Source organism: Pteropus alecto, unplaced genomic scaffold (genome assembly GCF_000325575.1).
Source record: "Pteropus alecto unplaced genomic scaffold, ASM32557v1 scaffold7, whole genome shotgun sequence".
Classification (NCBI taxonomy): Eukaryota; Metazoa; Chordata; class Mammalia; order Chiroptera; family Pteropodidae; genus Pteropus; species Pteropus alecto.
Genome location: NW_006494614.1, coordinates 10,002,420 through 10,009,308, shown reverse-complemented (window position 1 = coordinate 10,009,308; position 6,889 = coordinate 10,002,420). Strand labels below are relative to the sequence as shown.

Genomic DNA, 6,889 nt, shown 5'->3' with positions numbered 1-6,889 from the left:
CTTTCGAAGTAAACTTTCAGAAGAAAAACCTGCTGAGAAAAAGAAATTTATTTTTCTTAAACCTTTTTTCAGGACATAGTCAAGATCAGTATGGTCCCACCTCTGTATTCTGAAAAGCTGCAAATGAGCTTCATAAATTCCAAAAATGATTGCATTTTTAAATCATTTTAACTACTTTGAAAAAGTAATAACAGCTTTATGGATATTACCAACATGAAAATATTACTGCCAGATTAATTCACTCTCCTGCAAACCTCAAAATGAAGGTTCTCTTGTTATCTCTGTTTAATGGTAGGATAGCCTAACATTTAAGACTATATCTTTCTTTTTATTATACCTTTTACAAACTTCTCTGTGTATATAAAGCATCTTGATAGAGTACAACCAAAATCAAATATACAAATAAACTAAAAGTTAGAATTGTACAACGTCCAGAAGAAAACACAAGAGAAAATCCTAGCAACCTTAGTGTAGGAAAAGATTCTTAAACATGAAATAAAAGGAAATATCGATAAACCGGACTACTTCAAAATAGTAAATGTTTGCTCTTTGAAAGATGTCATAAAGAAACTAAAAACACCAGCCACAGAAAATATCCACAATACATGTACCTGACGAAGGACTTGTATCCAGAATATATAAAGAACTCTTACAACTCAATAAGACAAACAACCCAATTTTTAAAAAACTATTCAAAAGATTTGAACAGACTCATTACAAAAGAATGTATGCAGATGGTTACGAAGTACATGAAAAGATGATCAACATCGTTAATTAACCGAAAAATGCAAATTAAAACCACAATGACATTCTACTACACAATAATTAGAACTAAAATCAATAAGACTGACCATCTCAAACGTGAGTGAGGATGTAAAAGAACTGGAAATCTCATACACTGCTGGTAGAAATGTAAATGGCACAATCACTTTGGAAAAGTTGGTCAGCTTCTTAAATAGTTAAAGCTATAACAAATTACCAAATGATCCAGACATTCTAATCCTAGTTATTTACCCAAGAAAAATAAAAACATGTGCTTCGAAGACTCACATATAACAATGAATGTCCACTGCAACTTTATTCGTAATGGCCAAGCCTCCCAAATGTCAATCATCAGTGAAAGGATAAACATGTTGTATATCCATGCAATGAATATTACTCAGCCATAAAAGAAAAAGGAACGTTTGTACACTGTTGGTGCAAATGTAAACTGGTTCAACCACTATGAAAAACATGAATTTTCCTCAAAAAATTAAAATAGATCTACCATATAATCAAGCTATTCCACTTCTAGGTATACATCCAAAGCAAATAAAAACAGGACATCAAAGAGTTATATAAACTCCCATGTTTATTGCAGCATTATTCACAACAGCCAAGATATAGAAAACCTAAGTGCCCACCAATGGATGGATAAAGAAGATGTGGACGTCCTGCCACCTATGACAACACAGATAGATCTTGACCACATTATGCTAAGTGAGATAAATCAAACAGCAAAAGTTTTGTATATCATTTATATGTGGAATCTAAAAAAGCCAAACTTGTAAAATGGCTTTAATAACACATTTCAAATGTTAATGTTCATCAATACAGCCTTGTTTTCAGCAACTGATTTTGCTAAAAATATCATAAGTGGGATACATTTTTTAAAGTATACCAATAAAATATCATGTTCATCTCATTTATGTAATAGGGTAAGATTTCTTTCAAAAGAAAGTTTTTGCTCCTCAAAAAAAAAAAGTACCTTAGAGTTACTATTAACTGAACTAAATCACCTATTTTTACACTCATTATAAATAAAATGATCATTAATATTTAGAAAAAAAAAACATAGTCAATGAACAACACTCAATAAACAAGGATAGACTAGCATGATAAGAAAGTAATGCCAAATGCAGCTGGAGACAATGAGAGGGTCAAAATCCTAAAGAAACTTGTGCATCGTACTAAAGAGATTATAAAAGCATAGAGGATATTAAAGAATTTTAAGCATGGCATAAAATTATCAGGTTCCAGAAAATCCACTCCAATGGCAGCTAAACAGAAGATATAAAGGACACAACAATGAAAGCAAGAAAACTAGTGAGGAAGTCATCCCAGTAACTTATGTGAAAGATAAGAGTCTGGGTGACAAGGGTCATAGTGATGGTAATAATGAGGAGAGGCAAACTGAAGAGACATTCAAGGAAGAATCTGTAATATGAGGGGCAAGTGACTGACAACAATGAGAGAAAAGATTTAAAAGGAGTCTAGTTTCTGACTTCGGCAGTGGTACCACTAACTGAGCAGTGGTACCACTTACAAGGACAGGAAGTACAGTTTACATCAGTCTTATGGGCAAGGCAATGAGTTGGACATGCTCAGTTTAAGGTTCTTATGGGACTTATGAGTATTTGGAAATAATGGTAAAGTGTTTCACAGAGCCATCTGGCTGGAGTTGCAGATTCAAAAATAATCAGTTACACAGTCAATTATGGAAGGGGTCTGTGACGGATAAGATTTCCAGTAATGGGTATATAAAATAAAAAAAATTAAGGATGAAAACTGAGGAAAACCAACCTTTCAAGAATAAGTGGTAGAGGTAGGGGACCATAAACAAAGATTGAACTGTCATGGGGTCCAGAAAACAAAGAGAACATGGGGTCATGTACACTAAGAAAAGTGGAAATTTCAAGACATGAGTGTACAATTGTTTAAATGTCACATAATGATTAGAATTGAAAGTCATTATGTGATTAAGAGTTCAGAGAAAGAACTCCAGATTGCAATGAAGTAAATGGGAATAAAATGGATTCAAGTATTGATCTTTCGAAAAGTCGGCTAGAAAAGCAAAGAGGAAATATGAAACAGAAAAAAAGGTGGGGTTCTGTTGGGGTGTATAGTTTAATATAAGAAGCTTAACTATGTTTACAGTTAAATCACAAAGGTTGACAATTAATAGAGAACAAGGATATAACTGAAATGAAGTTTCTGAAGAGATAAAAAAAAAAAATAGAAATCAGCCTTGAACAGGAAAAGACCCATCTTATATATCCATGGCTATCATGAAACTATAAATATAACCATGAAACTATAAATTCCATAATTTCCACTGCTTTGTAAAAAAAGGGATCTCGAAAAAGTTACACAAAGATGTTTGCTGTAAACAGACTTTTTTATTCAAAATGTATCATAATCGAACATGGAAATTACTTTTCTACTTTATATTTTAGACCAATTTAAGTAACAAATATTCTAACTTTAGATGTTTCTCACCTACACCACTGCTGTTTTGTATCTAATTTTTACTCTAAAAAGATTAACTATTTTTTATGAATAGAAAATGTAAGAATTGCCAATTAAATGATTAAGTCATGTGACAATACAGTGTGAGAAATTATACCATTATACTATTGCTCTTTTAATATTGTTATATAAATACATAAACTTTTAGTCTTGCTGACAAAGCTCTATAAAAAAATTTAGAAGATCATGTATTTAACGTAAAAAAATCCATTAAGTATACTACAAGCTTAGTGTGATACGTCTTCAACATTTTTTTTAAGTTTTTAGTTTTCCCCAGTTTATTATGAAAATAGGTCCATCTAGTGGCAAGAAAAGCACGGTTTATAACTAAAGATTAGCTCACTATTAACTATTTCAATCAAGTCAACTCATTTAAATTTGTCTTCATTTTCTAGGTAAGTTAATATGACAAATTTATATAGCATTTCAAAAAATATTAACACAATCAACTTAAGGAAAAACTGTAGTTCTTTTAAAATTAAATGAAGAGAATAAATAATCTCCCTCAACAAAAGGAGAGAAAGATGAACTATAATTACAGGTATAGATATAGATATAGATATAGATATAGATATAGATACACACACACACACACACACACACACACTATCCATACACACACACACACACCCCCTGGATATTTACGTATAAATTAGAAAAAGGTGACTTATAAAGGGTAGCAGCAACATATTAAATTAAGCCTTATTTCAACATACATAATTTCCTTTCTATCTCACCAGTTAGATACATTATTTTTTAGGATCAAAAACTTATCTGATCAATCTAAATCACTGGTTTTCCACTATGAACGATTTTCCTGCCTCCTCAAACACCTGACAAAGTCAGAAAACATTTTTAATTGTCACAATTAGCATCTAGAGATTAGATGCTAGGGAATAGGGATTCTGTTCAACATCTTACAATGCACAAAGTCCCCCAAACTAAAGAATTACTGAGTACAAAATGTCAATAGTGCTGAGGTTCAGACATGGTCTTAATGAGCGACAAAAATAAGAACAGGAAAAAGAAACAATCATTAAGAATTTACAAGGTGCCAAGTTATCTTAAATATTTTTATTTACTCAAAAGAAATACTTTCTACAAAAATAAACATGTGCTACTCATGAAAATACATATTCACAAATCTGTCCTGTGTACTTATAACCAGGAACACCTAGTAATTAGAAGCATCAGTAAAGCTATGTATCTATTAGACAGTCTACCATTTACCAAGAAATCAGTTTTTCTTTTAACACAAAACAGATGTCCTCTAGTCCACAAAATTCTTATTCTCAAAACAGTTATTTCTGTCCATGCAAACGAATGCACTTAACTCCATAATCTCTTGTTCATAATTAATTATAATTACAAAAAGGCTCTAAAAAATTAAAATTTTTGTTAATTCATTTGGGGACAAAACCTGACCTGAACTAATGTGATATTATTTATAGTCTATTTTTCCCACTTAGTATGAATGAATATTCATATGTTTAACTGCAAAAATGTTAATATGTTTAATTATGGAATGTTCTCTAACACCCAGATCATCTCTAAATACTATTTTCCACTAAAAGGATGTCAGGAACCATGCTCCTTAGGGAAATAACTGATTCTAAGTCTGGAAAACATCTCATGCCACAAAACAAGAAAACCATCAAAAACTGGTAAGGTGATAGAAAGTTACAGAAACCAGTTTGAAGGGGCTCTCACTGACCTAGTATGAGGCAATTTGGACATAAGAATAAATACTGACTGCAACTGATTTAAATACATCAACAATATAAAAAATATATAGTTCATACAGACACTTTAAAAAAAATGAAATTAATCAATCACCACTAGAGACTACTAAGATGCCAATCCATTATTCTGAAAATTGAGAAATAAAAGGAAAGAATCAAACATTTAACTTGCCCTTCCAGCATAAACTGTATTTCAAGATAACCAAATTGTCTGAGAAGGAATAGTTCCTTCTTAAAGAAGAATTTGAGCTAATATATGAGGAAATAAGAGAATCAGAAAAGTCATTTTGCAACCCCTATTGGAATATTGGATCAAGGCAACAATCATCAATGGATACAGAAATCATTAGATAAAGGATAGATGAAGGTGCCAGGCCCCGGGTGCACCAGGCCATAGGTGCTAACCACGAGCGTGTGGGAGGAGAAGCCCCACCTTCAGATGTCCAGTTCTCAAGGGGGAACAGCAACATTCGTAGGTCAGGGGTGGGGGAGGAATAAAGAAGGGGAAAAAAAAAAAAGATGAAGAACTTTCTAACAGATGAAACAAGTCGACACCACTTACTCGTCTTAGTACCACTACAAGTGAGACAACCAGACATTACGTGCTTCCTGATGTGGCATGAAAGGAACTATACAACATCAACTATGAAGTATTCTTATCTAAAATCCTAAAACTGAATATAATTACTTCCCTACATTTAAGTATCAATTTATAGGACATACAAGAGATAAAGGGGATTCGGAAACACGGGGGAGTGAGAGACGTCCCTAGATCTCTCCCCTTGAAACAACAATAAGCTGAACATCTAAAACTCAACAACAACAAAAAAAACTGCACACCAGCACATCTGAGCGTGGGATCTGCACATAATTGCTACCACAGGTCAGAACTCTGGGTGTCAGGAGGTGGACTGGGACAAATAAAGAAGCTGCCTCTTGCAGCTGCTGGAGCTCCTTGTAGAAGGAGGGGGAGGGGTGAAGGCACAGCGACTTTCCTGAACGACCTTGCCTGGAAGTGCCCAGGCTTGTACGCAGCTGACCAGAGGGCCCAGTCATCAGGGCAGAAAGCGGAGAAGCGGGGTAGGACTGCAGAGGAACGACAGCTGATTTTTGCTGGCAAAGGTTACAAAACCAAGGCTGAGCCACAGCCCCCAACCCCTGACCCAGAAGGCCCCTCCCCCCATACATTCCATGACTGATCATCATGGAGCCCCAGGGGAATCAGAGCAAAGGTTACCAAAACTGCTAGGAATCCAAGAGGCTTAGATGCCACCTACTAGAAACCAAAAGAAGAGCATCTTCTTCGCAGCAGGCTAAAGAGAGACATTTATTTAATAAACCTTCTTTCTGGAAAAACAAGAGAATACACTTCCATTAATGCCCAGGCAGAGAATTAGTCCATTAAACACCATGAACAACCAAGGTGACAAGGCATCTCAGAAAGAAAGAGAAAAATCTCCAGAAAATAAGCTTACAGACAGAAATATGCAAGTTACATGACAGAGACTTCAGGATGGTGCTTCTGAAAAAACGCAATGAGATCCAAAACAACTCAAATCAACAATTTCAGGAATTGAAAAAACAACTAGATGAATTAAAATTATCAAAAATCAAAGACAAAGATAGAATTCTCAAGGCAGCCAGGGAGAAGAAAATGGTAACATATAGAGGAAAACCCATGAGATTATCATTGGACTTCTCAGCACAGACCTTACAAGCCAGAAAGGAATGGAATCAAATATTTAAACTATTAAGTGAAAGGAACTACCGTACTAGAATAATGTATCCAGCTAAGCTCTCCTTTAAATATGAAGTAGAAATTAAGTCCTTTCCAGACATACAAAAATTGAGAGAATTCG

At 34.0% G+C, this 6,889-nt stretch overlaps 1 protein-coding gene across 3 annotated transcripts in view; it reads right to left on the bottom strand.

Annotated features, from left to right (window-relative positions):
* RNGTT (RNA guanylyltransferase and 5'-phosphatase) overlaps positions 1-6,889 on the bottom strand; it is a 238,820-nt gene that overhangs the window by 214,619 nt on the left and 17,312 nt on the right. The gene's annotated exons all lie outside the window — the stretch shown is intronic.